At 33.1% G+C, this 14,468-nt stretch overlaps 1 protein-coding gene across 4 annotated transcripts in view; it reads left to right on the forward strand.

The window, feature by feature from the left end:
- LOC119636680 (putative GPI-anchored protein pfl2) overlaps positions 1–14,468 on the forward strand; it is a 112,206-nt gene that overhangs the window by 64,642 nt on the left and 33,096 nt on the right. The window lies entirely within an intron of this gene.

The following is a 14,468-nucleotide window of genomic DNA, read 5'->3' on the forward strand; positions in this document are numbered from 1 at the left end:
TGAGATTTAAGTCCGCGCATAGTTAGTCGCAATTCTTACGTACTCGGCTGCTCTTGCGGACAATTGTACCCTCTTGGATGAACAGGATGATGCTGCCCGCAGAAAGAGGCAAGGTAGTCACGCAACGTATAAAATAGCGGTAATCGTCCTAGTTGTGAATCGTCGAAGTTGTGACGTATTGCTTCAAATTTCTTCACTCATTTTCAAATCAATATAAATTTTTTCACGAGCAAAGAACTAGAAAACTGTGTTCACAAAAAATATAAGTTGAAATATCACTTTTTAAGCATATGTTCGTTTGAGACAATCAGGCGGGTGTTGTCCTATATGGAGGCATCAACACCATTGAATTGTTAGTCGAGATTCTTTGCTCACTCGGCCATTTAGGCGGATAGGATAAATGTAATTGGCGTATGAAGCGCTGCTTTTCGTGAGACCCATATAATCCAAGCTTTCCATGGGAAATTCAGATATCAAAGTACTATGATGTATTAATTATCATAACAAGAGATTAAAATAAGACGTTGCTGACATGGAAGGGTATATCTTTTGAAACAACGCTTATGAAGGACGCAATTGAAAAAGTGATGCCATTTCAACGTGTAGTACCTTCGTGTAGTATGTCAAAATACAATTTATCAACAAATTTTAGCAAAATCAAATTAAGACACTATAGCGTGGCACAGTCGATTATTTAATACCCTACACAACCCATCCGTATATCGACTTTTCAGAAAGTAGCTGAAAAAGACATGCAACCCGAACTATTTTCAAATTTCATTAAAAAATTTCAAAAATTTAGGCCTGCAAACTGAACGCAAGAAAACCAAACGGGCGGGCAACCTTAAATCGGTTCAAAAAGTGATTCAGAAAGTGATTCTAATTCTGAAATAAACGTTATAATAAAAGGTGTGTTTGTGTGCGTGTATGCTTTTCTGGATACATCTGCATACATCTGTTTCAAACTTCATATACCCCCGGTACGACAAATGGCGTAGGATATAATTATTAATAACAGCTTCCTTACGAGGCAAATTTATGTGAACAGTGGTCGCAAATTTGGTTAAGTTACATATGCATTGCACCAAATTTCATCAAAATATTTTGAAAATTCCATGTTGAAGATAAGAATGTATGGACACACATCAGATGGACAGATGAATAGACATGTTTAAATCGATTCATAAACTAATTATGACTCAATGACCCTGTGGGTATTGCAAAACCATCGCACAAGCTTAACACACACTTCACACAACGTGAATACCTATGGACATATAACTCCAAAATGTTGTAGCATAAATGTTGGAAACTTTTATGATGGGAAAAATATGTAAAAACAAATTCTACTCATCTTCGAACGATTCATTGACTTCTTTGTGTACAGCAACATATAAATATAGCAGACGTGAGGCAAATTTTATATTTTCCGCTTTTATTGCAATTTTATTTAAAAGTATAAAAATAAATATTATTTTGCAGAAGTGAAACTAGCCCACACATGCATGATTTGCATGACTCTTAGGAAAAAAAACATCTAGACATAGGTTTCATTATTAAATCTTTTGTAATATACTTTTGTTGCTTAATTGCGGACTTTATATATAACTGCAATAAAATTGCCTAAGTAACAATAATTTAGTTTTTGTTTTTTCACTTAAAATAACAGTAAAGACGTAGCTCTTTTATGCAGTCAACATATTTTTCTTTAATTATTATTGCATTTATTTTATAGAGTTTGCTTTGTCGGCGGAAGATAAGTTCTAGCATACGAATTAGGAAAACTAAGCTCTTTTTAGCGCAATAAAAACTCTCCAAAATAAATGTAGGCGAACATCGAGCTAATGGTTTTTTACACCTCTCGTAGTAATGTTAATTTAAAGAAGCATTTATGAGCCATAGAAATAATTTTTTCAAAGGGACATTAAACGTCTATTGTGAGGTGTTTTTCGATTTTACGAACATGGCCTTACACTCATGTTAAATGTACTTTTGAAAAGGAAGACTGAATAGCTGAATGTCAAGTATAATCAGTAAGAAAGTTGGTCGTGACCGGTCTCGTTATATTCATCATTGTAAAAATAAGGAGTGGGCGCGGTTGATTTTTTCTATTTTCAAAATAAAAGTTTTTGTCGCGCTGGCGGGTCCTTTGACAAGTTTAGGTCGCCTCTAAATTCTTTTCCAAATCTGTCTCTCACAGACACTACACACTTGGGCAGACGAACAAAAGGACCTGCTTAAGCGCATCCCAAATTTGAAACTGGCTAAGAATTTATATATTTTATAAGGTTTCTGGAGATCGTTAAAAAAATATGAAATTTTTTTTCCATTATTGTGCTCAAATGCTAGAGCATCGCCTATAGAATATGCCTTCAAATTTTTGTACATTTATTTGCTTTAGTTTAAGAGTAATGAGCAATAAACCATATTTTTAATCCTTTTGAAAGACAGAGGTGTTCTCAGTTTACTTGATGCGGTGGGTGTGGCCTTGAATCGATTTGGCCAATCTTCAACACTAACTTGCGTGCAAGAATTTCCAATGTTTCTACCAAATTTGAAGTCGATATCTTCCTTATTGCGCTCCGAAGAATGTTTACAATTGCATAGACAGACAAATAGACAAATGGACAGACGGACGGCTGGAGATGCTTAAATCGATTCAAAATTTGATGCTGGGACCCATAGATCTGTGGTAAATCTTAAACTAAGACGAGCGTAGTTTGGTATTGAAAATCGGCAAAATCTGTCGAAAGACACGCCTACCTTACCACGTAAAGCGAGGACACATCTGTTTTTCACAGAGAAAAAAAAAATGAATTTTTTGAAAGTGATCGTAATGAACATCTGGCTCATAGATTTTCCAAAATATCTTCATATGTCCGAAAGTTATAGATGAAAATCTGGAAAAATTGTCGATATATTCTGACGTTGTTTTAGTGTTTTCTGCATTGCGAGTATATGTGTGAGTAGATCATGCCCATTTTCTAAGCTCATCTTTTTAATCGATCAATGATGCGTTGCACTAAATTTTAGGTTGCTGTTGTCATTTTTCCGCCTATGATGATTCACAAAATGTTTCCCTCAAAATCTAGTATGAAAAATAATTTTCATGTATTTTAGGACTCGCATATAGAAACCCGGATTTAAAAAACATTTTCGTTTTTTTTTTTTTTTAAATAAATTAACAAAATCATTATAATTTAATGAATTTAATACGAGAATCGGAACAACATCGGAATTGTTTCCACAGGGTTAACATAAGACAAGTTAAAGTTTAATTGTTTACTGTTTGAGAAGAAAGCTTGGTAATAAACTTAAGTATATAATAAAATCAAAGTGTGTTCACAACATTTAATTTAACCAATTAAATTGAAAGATTGTTGCTAAACTATACGATTACCTTTTCTTACGTAGATGAAGAACCCAAGCAAATTTCATCAGTCGTCATGAAAAGAGCAAAAAAAATTCTTTATAACCTTTTTTCGATGATAGCTTCACACACTACAGCTTGCAATGACCTATAATTGTTGCCAGAAATATCTATTAACTTCATCTAAATTTTTTGTGCGAAATTACTTTCGCGATCGTTGTCGCAACAAGTTCAAAGCTAAAGAAAAAAAAAAACAAAAAATTTCTAATTATTATATATTTTTATATAGACGACGGATTGACTGAGTGACTGACTAATGAGACTTTCTTATTTGTTTTTAGTTATTTTTAAAGATATTTATGCGTATACTATATAAAGAAATATATGATTTAGGCATCATACTTAGTCACTAACTATGCTTCTTTATATTTGATTTAATATTCACTACGAGCAAGACGTTTTTTTACGATTGAATATGTGGAGAAGCGTTCAATTTCTTTTACTATAAATAAACATTAAATGAATTTTCACAAAATTCATTTAATTTAATGAACTTTTATGGACACGCCGTTCACACATTACTTTCAAAATTCCTTTTCAAACTGATGACTCTCTTTCGCGTCATTGTGTATTATTAAATGACTAATTAAAATCGCTTTAATAGAAAAGGAGAATTCTTATAAAATTCAACAATAAACACACACACACACACACACACACACACACACTAAATAGAAAGTTAAGTGCACAAATATATGTACGAATAAATATAATTACTCTGAGAAACAAATAGATGCAAAATAGCCGAGAAAGTTTCATTCCCATTGAATTGAATTTCACCAGTTAATCATAAGAAATTAAGGGGGGAGCCGAAGTTACTATTACAGCCTAGAAAACCAAAAGGGGTTATGTTGACAAATTAATTTTAATTGGCCACAAAGACAATAATATTGGAGTAGGTTATCAAGCATATCTTTAAGTATCAGTTATTATTTATTATTAAATTACTTACTTACATGTTCAATTTATATGTCAACATCTGAACCATGTTGCCATAGAAAAGCTTATTGCTGCGTACCATTTCTGGTACAAGGTGTATCAAGTCTTACGATAGACTCACCTTTTACTATAACTATAGATTCAGAATCATAATTTGAACGGATCTAAGCCTGTCTGTCCGTCTGATGTCTGTTCAAGTTACGGATCGCAATTTTTCACATATTTCGATGAAATTTGAGGCATTGACGTGCTTTGCCGCAAGGACGAACGTTATTGAAAATGTTTCGGATCGGTCCACTTTTTCGACCACTCCTCATATAACTTTCTGTTCTGAAAAGTCATTATATGGAAAAAAATTGTAATTTTCAAAATTTCTCGACAATAGTGGTTAAGGAGTAGCATTACGGCGTTTCAAATTGATGTGGAAACTGTGGAGCCGCTGGGGCAATTTTTTGAACCCCCTCCCAAATAATGAAAACTAAAGTTCGTACGATAAAAAGGTACACTTTTCAATGTTTCAAGATCAAAATTATATCACAATATTATTTTAAGATTGTATTAGATTTAAACCATCTCGGCCAATTTTTTGGGATCTTAGCCTAATAAGGATTTTCACGAAAATTCTTTGTAGAGCAGAGAAGTCTAAGTTTTAATAAGAAGTGATGAAAACTGATCCATAATATGAGCTCTAGAAAATTTGGATAATCTGCGCCTATTTTTGGATTAAACTTGTACTACATTAGGTTGCGCTTTGGGCCCGCTTTTCTGTAAATGTGCACATGAAATATATGCCTTTATATAAAAACGAGATATAATTTTCTATAATAAAAATAAGAGTCGACCTTGAGTCGAGCATCGTTAATAGTTCCATGTCAAATATATGCAAATATATGCAACACCCACAAGAATTTGAGGTACACCGACTTTTTTTCAGAGTCACTTTTTGAGTCGATTGAACCATGTCTGTTCGTGTTGTTTTCTAGTGTTCAATCCACAGGACGCAATTTTTGAGATATTTTGATGAAATTTGTTGTAATAACGCGTTTTGACCTAGGACGAACGCTCTTGAAAACGGTTCGGATCGGATCGGATCACTTTTTCGGCAATTTCCGATACAACACCTTATTTTAAAAAATGGTTATAAGCATAACTTTAGGGTCATTAGAGCATTTAATCGTGGGCGATTTTTACTTGTTTTAATCAAACGAGTTCGCGAAGTAGAGCTTTCTATGGGATTGTTTTTCAATTGTATTTATCCTCGGGCTAGATCTTTGGATAGGAAAGACTAATACATGAACAGAAATCAGACAAACGAATGGAAGTGGATGATTCCCAATTTGAATAAATCGGTATAGCTAATTGATGTGGCAACCTCAAGTCCTTCTGAGGGCAGGTTGATTCACATTATTATATAGTAAACAAGGGCACTTTCCTATACAATTCGCAGCTCAAAGTAAATACAAAGCCTAATATCTAAACACAGCGCGATCGAGGAAAATTTTTTACGTTTTTATTTATATGTACATGTACATACACATAATTTAATTACTAATTTGAAAAGAAAATCAAGGTCCATAAAAAGAGTCCAACATAATGTCACCATTACAAGGTACGCAGATTAGAAATCCAGTTGCGTTATATTTTTTATTTAAAACGCATTAAATGAATACAAAGACAGTATTGTTGAAACCTGTCAAGTGTAAGATGTCGTAACAGAATCCCAGATTTATGTATTGCGAAATAGTAGAAAAAATGGGCCGAAAATTTTGTAGTCGAAATTATAATTATCATCAACAGCTTCATCCCAAAACTTTAACTTCTTAATAGAAGCACCGGAAGACGCCTTTTGAATCGCTCCCAGCCTTTTACGCATTCAACGGTAGCGCCTAAGAAGTTGTACTAACATATTTTCGTTTGAAAATTGTTTTAAATGAAGATAAATTCTCTCTAAAGACTTTTTTTTTAGTAAGAGATTAGTGTCCAAGTTTCCACTAAGGATTCATTCCAATTTTCACAGATAAAATCGGCTTAATCGTTAAGAGGTTCGATGCTTTTGATCTCTCGTATTTTCCTCAGATTAAGTTATAATTTACAACTCTTAGTAACAACTTCTTCAAAGAACAATTTAAGAAAGTATTTCTTCAACGTCTCCTGTAAAACTAACTTCCTATGTAACATTATAACATAACTGCTCAAAATGTTGGAGCAAGGAAAGATTATCATTAGACCACGCGGCAAAAAGAAGTCAGTATTTGGGCACGTTCGACTCAGCTGTGATGATATCGGCAACGGGGGGGAAAACCCATTTCAGGTAGACAGCTCCGGAGGCAAGTAAAGTGGTTTTTACGATAGCTTTTTCGGCCGGCCTTGTTCTCTTAAGTCGTCTTTCAACTGCCGATATCGCCTCCAGTCAGCTAACACGATCTTAAAAAAATAGTCCTTACGCCGCATACAAAGAACTCCAAAAGGAACGAATGAGTGCGCTGGGAAAGTCGAGTTCTCCATTTACCGAGCTAGGCTCTGGGAAGCGCCCATACACAACCAAACCACATCTTACGTTATGCCGATATTTAAGAGTGTTGAAGGTATTGAACATGAACGCCTTACCCTGCCTCCAAGACGGCCGGATGCATGGTGTCCAAGATGGTTGAAGCTATTGGGCATGCAGTACTAACCCTGCTCCCAAGCAAGACACATCTAAAAAGAAGCCGCTTTGTGGTGGTCGCTTTGATTCAATACAGACCGATCGAGAGAGTTTGCTGGCTCGTTTGAAGAGCATTTGCCTAAAGTGCTTTAAATTGTAAACGAGCTTCTATTAGACATTAACAGCAACTTGGCTAACTTGACAAAACAAAACTTTATATTGAAATCCAGCATACACATGTACTTTTTAAATGAAAATTCCCCTTATTTTTTGAACGCACATAACCAGAAATTTAGAGATTTGATTTTAATACAGAAAAATAGCTTACTGAACATATGTGATCAATGGATTTTCTTCAAGCAAATGGCAAATCAACAATTCAATGCAAATGAGAATTAGCTTTCGGTCACGGCAACCTTACGTGTGCAGACAACGAGACGATTGATAAGTAAACTTTTCATAAATTAATTCAAATCTCTTTGTACTTAGCACACTTTCTAATGCTTTTTTTACCAATAAGACATAGAAATGCAAAAAGTGAGACGAATAGCTCCTGGAATACGGATAAGTGATCGTGATGAATCAGAATTGATAGATAACTTACCTGTCTCTCTCTTATTTCACTTATAGAAAACTTGAATTTGACTTATATCAAATCCATAAATTACTTGAGATATGACAAAAAATAAACTTTCATTAGTTAAACAAGTGAATTAAAAAATTGAATACATTTTGATTAAAAATTTTACAGCCGATACATCAGATATTGATCTGTATATGAGAGATTTATATATGTAAAGATTCTATGTAAAAATAGATAAAATGCACACAAGTGTCACAAAGAGCATAAGAAAATTATCATGCATTGCCGTGGTTCGTAAGCAAAAATATTGCAGTTGTCATTACAGATCAGTGTCGACACCTGGTTAAATGAAGCTACACGAAGATATCTCGTAGTTGTTGCTTTTTCCTAATGATGCTATGTTCATTCACTTTTTCTTTTCCATTCTCTTCTTCTTATTCTTCTTCTTACGTTTTTCACTTCTGTCTTTTTTTTTTTTTGTCCATATATTTTTGTAACATTGAACACAATTGTTAAAGCTACAGATGTGAAGTGTTTCCTTTTTTTTACGACAACAGCCGCGGCAGCAGCAGCAGCAACAAAATTGATAACAAAAAAAAATACAAATAAAAAATAAATAAATAAATAAATAAAAAAAAATCCGTATAGAATTACAACTTATTGCCCAACCATGACTGTCGGTGTCGTCGTCGTCGTTTGTATGTGTATTTAAGCCGACAACATCATGTTAAAGCGCAAGGCGCACCTTTTCAGACAATGTCAATGTTAATGGTCGACATATGTTCATTTGCAAAAACAACAAGAACAGCAAATACAACAGCTTGGATCTTTGATGCTTTACATAGTAACAAAAAAAAAAATAAAAAAAAAATAAAAATGAATAAATAAAATAAATAAATAAATAAATAAAAGAAAACTAATGAAATTCTTAGGCTTTTAAACATAACTAATGAAGGGAGAAATTAAAAGAGCAAAAAAAAAAAAAATAATAAGAAGAAGAAGGCAGAAAAGTATAATGGGCGCCAAAGTATCCTCAGAACTAAACAAAAAAAATAAATAAATAAATAAATAATAAAAATAAAAAGCAACGAATTGCTTTATAAGTAAATTACGCAGTCATCGGTCATGTAATGGTCCAAGCAAGTTTTTAAAACAAATTAATTTCGTTAACAGCAACAATAATTGCAAACATTAATACCAACATTAATACCTTCGACATACAAACATAAAAACTTAAGCATTTCCTCTTTTTTCAACATTTTTTTTTTTTTTTTTTTTTTTTTTTTGTTTCTCAAACATGCTGCACTTATTGTCTGCCTTCAGTATTCTGCCTTCAGGCTGTCCGAACAACTCTAGTATTACAAACAACGTCTTACGATGGCCCGATGACAAACTCTCTATGACAAGTGACTGTCACAATGCGTGCCACAGCACACTTTTGCGTTCTATGATTAGCGTTGTCACTGTTGGTGTCATTGTTTTGAAAAATCGCGTGAGATATTTATCGCTACGCTTGTTGTTGATAGGTTGATAGACATGAATATGAACAAAGCAACAGGTATATAGAAAACAAAAACAAAAAGGAAATGTAGTTCACAAAACATTGAAATCATGGCGTGATATAAACAAGAGGTAACACCATATATCACATTTAAGCGAATTTTAGTTACCCAGCACCTATGTCTAATGTATTTGTTTCCAATTCCAATCAAAACCATTAATGATCTGTTCGTGAAGAACAAGTAAGAAAGTTATGTTCGCCTTAACCTGTATTCTTAAAAAATACTTCTACCAAATAGAAGGTAGGGAGCGTTGTGTATTCATCACCTTAAGGGAACATATAGGACATTTGTAAAAGCTTAAGCTTCACTTCGGACAATACTTTCCGATAATTTACATAAGTTCAATATATGCGTTTCGCCGCCTTTCAAACTCCGTTCTATAAAGAACTATTCAATTCTATATAATAACAGAAAGGGCGGAGAAAAAAAGCGAATTTTTATAAGAGATATGAACAGCTCTCGGAAAGAAAACTAGAAGACGATCGGGAACAGACTGCCTAAGTAATAAAGTATTGAATGAAAAAACCAATAAACATCAGTGAACTTTTCATAAGCATTTGTTTTTGGTTTTTTTGATTTAAATTTCCGAGGCCAAGCTACTAAAAGCTACAGATTTAAATTTTATTTTTAATTATTTTGCATTTTATTTCAACAATAAAACGTTCGACTATAAATTAATATTAAGTTGCTATAAAAAAAAAAAACGAAGTCTTTGCTTTTTTCTTACTTTGAACCCATTATCTGTAGGCCATTTGTATGTATTGTTGTTTTGTGCGTATGAGATCGCTAGCAATACCCATCGTCTTTAATTTCGAAATCATCAAAAACTTGTTCTACCACGTGGCACTAGAATCGCAAATAAAAGGTGTATATAGTAGTGAAAACAAGATTTAGAAGCCTAATGACCGATAGGCGATGTGTCTTTATTGAACGGGCAGGTTTTTGCTACCACGGAATATGTACTAAAATTTGCTCTTCTTCATTAACGAATCAACCCTCCTATGGAGCTTTATCTGTAAATTTTAATTAAGAACATCTGCGCCAAGTTTTCTATTTGAATTTTTGTTAGCGAAAGGAATTCCAACTAGAAAAGATGGTGGATGACAGGGTGAATGGACAAGTGATACCTAAGTAGAACAAAAGTTTTAAACTGTTTCGGAAAATATTCGCATATATCTGTGATATGACTGAATTTGGATTACTTCCGTCCTTCCAGCACTTCTAGTGATTTAAGAAATGGATAAGCACTTCCAACTGATTGTAGGGCAAACAGACACATACTGGAAAACTATCTGTAATAACCATTAGCTTTTTCTTTAAGCTCTTCTGTCCTAAAAAAAGTGCGGAGATTGTTGACCCACGCAGGTCCGATCATTATCGACTTGAGGTTAGCAGTGAGACGCATCTGCAAAGATTCATATTTTTTCACTTACGCTGTTGGGACCATTAATGTTCCAAGAATAAAGGAACTATTAGAGATGGCAAACTTGTATGATCGTATATCGTATAGTTGTGGGCCTCCCACGTTTGATAACAATCAAAAGGACAAAACTAGTACATCCATGTCTAGGATAAGTTAAAGCTAATATAAATGATTATATTTTTGCAGTAATAAACAAAACAACAAAATAAAAACAACAAAAATGGAAACAGCAGTTAAAACGTAATTTCAATCTGACCTGGAAAGAAAGATTTCTCGTGAGATGTAGATTTTATGAATTTAATCAGTTAGACTTGAATCTCTGAGAAAGATTGCAAGATAATATTCTTCATTGCTAATGTGTGATTTGAATGACTCCAAAGCGACCGATATGAAACTGTTTCTAGAGGGTTCTATGCGGTTCTGGGTCTGGTAAATATTGAAATTATTACAAAGTTTTTAGGGCAACCAGTAGCAAAAGGACTATTGTCTCTGACATATGGATAACGACTGTTATAAATGACTGTTAACAAATACCCTGTAGTAATCCCGGTTCTTTATGTACACATTTGAATGAATGTTATGATCAGTAGGGGCAGTATGTTGACTATTCACAGACTTGCTTCACGTACGGATCACGACTATTAACTAACGATTAGTAGAAATACTAATGCATGAAATGCTAATATATTTTATATAGCGATTGTGACGTGACCGGTGACTGGGAGCAAGCAAACAACACTAGTCTGTTTTCGTTAATTATACATTTGTATGAGGATTATGGCTAATAGAAGTAATCGCTCTATTGAATATTTGTATATCTACATAAGAACTGTGATTAACGGCTGGCTATCGTCAAAAAACACCATCGTCTTGACTATTGACATAGTTATTTATGTAGTTCTTTTATTTCAAACAAGAAAGTTCGTCTACACACTTAGAACCTCAGACGAACACACTTATACTTATCTTAAGCTTAAAACCAATAATTACTATAGCATTTATAATAAATGAGAACACATCGGCAATAAAAAAAAAGTGAAAACACAAACTGTAGATGATATTTAACTAAATAGGTATAATGATCTTAAAAGTAAATCGCAACATCAGCCATTAACTTACTTAAATCAGTGAAATGCGTTAATTAAACTTTGTATGCTTCAGTGTGTGTTTATATTTTCTAAAACTGATCCCTCAAACGTATCGCAATAACGTTAAACAGAACCATAAAAATAACAAAAATACAGTAATCCAAGACGTAGTTAAGCAGGCACTATAGCTTAATCCATGTGTACAGATCTATGAAAATAATAATTTAAGCCAACTTCATCCTTGCAAGATCCCAGGTAATTGGATGCGGCCCGGAATTATATATGAATTATGGACACTAGTTGCCATACATAAATTTAGTCAGAGAATTAAATTTTGAAAGAATCAACGTCTTAGGCTATCGGATTTATTGAAGACTTTAATGCCCTTGAGATTTGAAGTCGCAACCACTGAATTGTCAGTCGAGACCCTTGGCCTACTCGTATACTCAGGCGGCTCTATATTCATAATATTTACATCCGCATCCATATTTAGAGGAATCGTTTTACTGCTTCGTTACAGATATAATTTTGTTAATATATTAAAAATTAAGTCTTGATATATTAAAGCTACTCTTCTCCCTTTCCTCTATCAAATTAAATTTTAATTACGTTCTTTTATTGTTATTCTTCTTACCTCTATCTCAGAACTTAACGAAAGCGTTTCGCTAATTTTGTATTTCTGTTCTTCATTTTATTATCTCTGCAAATTATTTTTTAATACTGTTTAGACAACAGAGATTTTCTTCGTCACATTAGGAACAGTGTCTAATTATATATACGTATGTATTGTATATCATATATGTATATATATATATATATTTTTTTTTTTTATATATATATTTTTGCGTAATGCAAATCGAGTGAAGGCTAAGTCCCCGATTGCTACAACACGTGCGCAGCTCTGCTTAATTATTTAATACCTTGGCCTTGAAACCGCTGCCCCGCTTATATAGTTCTTAATCATTTTAAGTGATGAAATGCGATACATTGTTTATATATAAAGGATTATATATCATGAAAATCCTCTTATAAGCGGTAGGCTCCAACAAGCGAAATCTATTTGATTCGAATTTGATGGGGTTAACTTCTATATCATATTGCGCTTACAGACCAATTTTCATCGCAACATATTAAGATTTTGCCGTAGAAAGCCATACCTCTTGTAGAAGCATTTCTGTAAAGAAGGCTTTAACAAAGTTACCTATCGAGTCCAATTGTCGAAATATCATTATTCAGTTAGTTTCTGGAGGAATTTTTCATATAATGAACCGTTACAATATAACTAGTCTTACAAATGATCGGATCCGATCTAATTTCTTTGGAATAAAGTTTGCTCTTGAGCCGAAACGGCGTCAGTGTAATAAAATTCGAACACGAATAGATGTGTGATTGGACTGGCAGACGGACAGATACAAACTTTGATTGAGTCAAAAAATACCTCTGATTCAACTTGTATCATAAAATATGGGCATACACTCAGTGCTTCTGAGTGTTACATACAACCGCACAAAGTTAATGTATCCTGTACTACAAGTAGTGGATGATATAATTAAATAAATAACATAAAATGAAGTAAATTATAATTATTAATAGCTCTCATGCAATATTTTTGTGCAGTCGATGAAACAGTGTTGCCTGATAAAAAAAATTTCAGAAGGCATAAACACAGCCTGTCCAGAATTTTTATATGGCTTGAGAGTGGTTTAAGTCTACTGAAAAAATTTGAATTTAACTATGAAGTAAAAAATCACTTCAATTAAAAATCGCATAAACAGCTTATCTTAATTTTTATAATTTTGCAAATTTTGATTGCCTTAGAAAAGGATAGCACTGAAGAAGGTTTAATAGAAATCGAAACAAATGTGTGAGTGAAAGTTTTCATGCCGGGAGCCTAGAGCACTGCATTTCGACTTGTTTTTGGATTACGAAATACCTTCGAATTGGTTTCCCATTCCCACCATTCCTTGATACATCCACAGATGAGCGAAAGCTTTTCTGTTCTTAAGAACTTAAACTTTTCTTTTACAATAAGCGCCTCAGGTCGATTCAAGCAATACAAAAATTAGCGGAGACCAGTTCAAGCTAAGCCAGAAAATACTTACAAGGGAAGTTATTTATAATAAAATATTTGTTAGGGAAACCAATAAATTTCACTGATCAACAAAAACTCTTCTTATATTTGACTAACCTCCAGGCCTACTTAGGCAGAGTGTAAGTCATTTGCTGTGAAAATATTTGTAATCGATCTGCGCAGTTATTTAATAAAAATCTTTTCTTTTTTTTTACAATTTTATTATTCAACAAATTTGTTTTACGAATGGTGTACTATTCCAATAAGAGAATATCTATACTCGTCAGCTTATGCAGGAGCACTGATAGGTCATCTAATCCAAACAAGAAACTGCAGGTATAGCACTAAAAACTCAATAAGCGTCATACCATCCATACTGTGTCTGGGCAACACTGCTGCTACTATCATCCACGTTCAGCGATATGAATTCTCGTAATATGAAAAGTTGCTGACCTTCACAGTGTGGCCCAGTGATTTCAAAAAAAAATAAAAAATAAAAAAATAAAAAGCTTTAAAAAAAAAAAAAGAATTAAAAAAGTAAAATAATATAAAAAAAAAAAAAAAAAAAAAAAAAAAAGAAGACAAAAAAAGCAAAAAGTACCAGTAATGCTTTTGATGACGAAGCTACTGTAGTTAAAATTTCTACACCATCGTTCATTTCAAGCACACAAACTTGTACACACATATATAAACATATATATATATATATATATATATATATATTGTAA

The sequence above is a fragment of the Glossina fuscipes genome, unplaced genomic scaffold (assembly GCF_014805625.2).
Source record: "Glossina fuscipes isolate IAEA_lab_2018 unplaced genomic scaffold, Yale_Gfus_2 28, whole genome shotgun sequence".
NCBI classification, from domain to species: domain Eukaryota; kingdom Metazoa; phylum Arthropoda; class Insecta; order Diptera; family Glossinidae; genus Glossina; species Glossina fuscipes.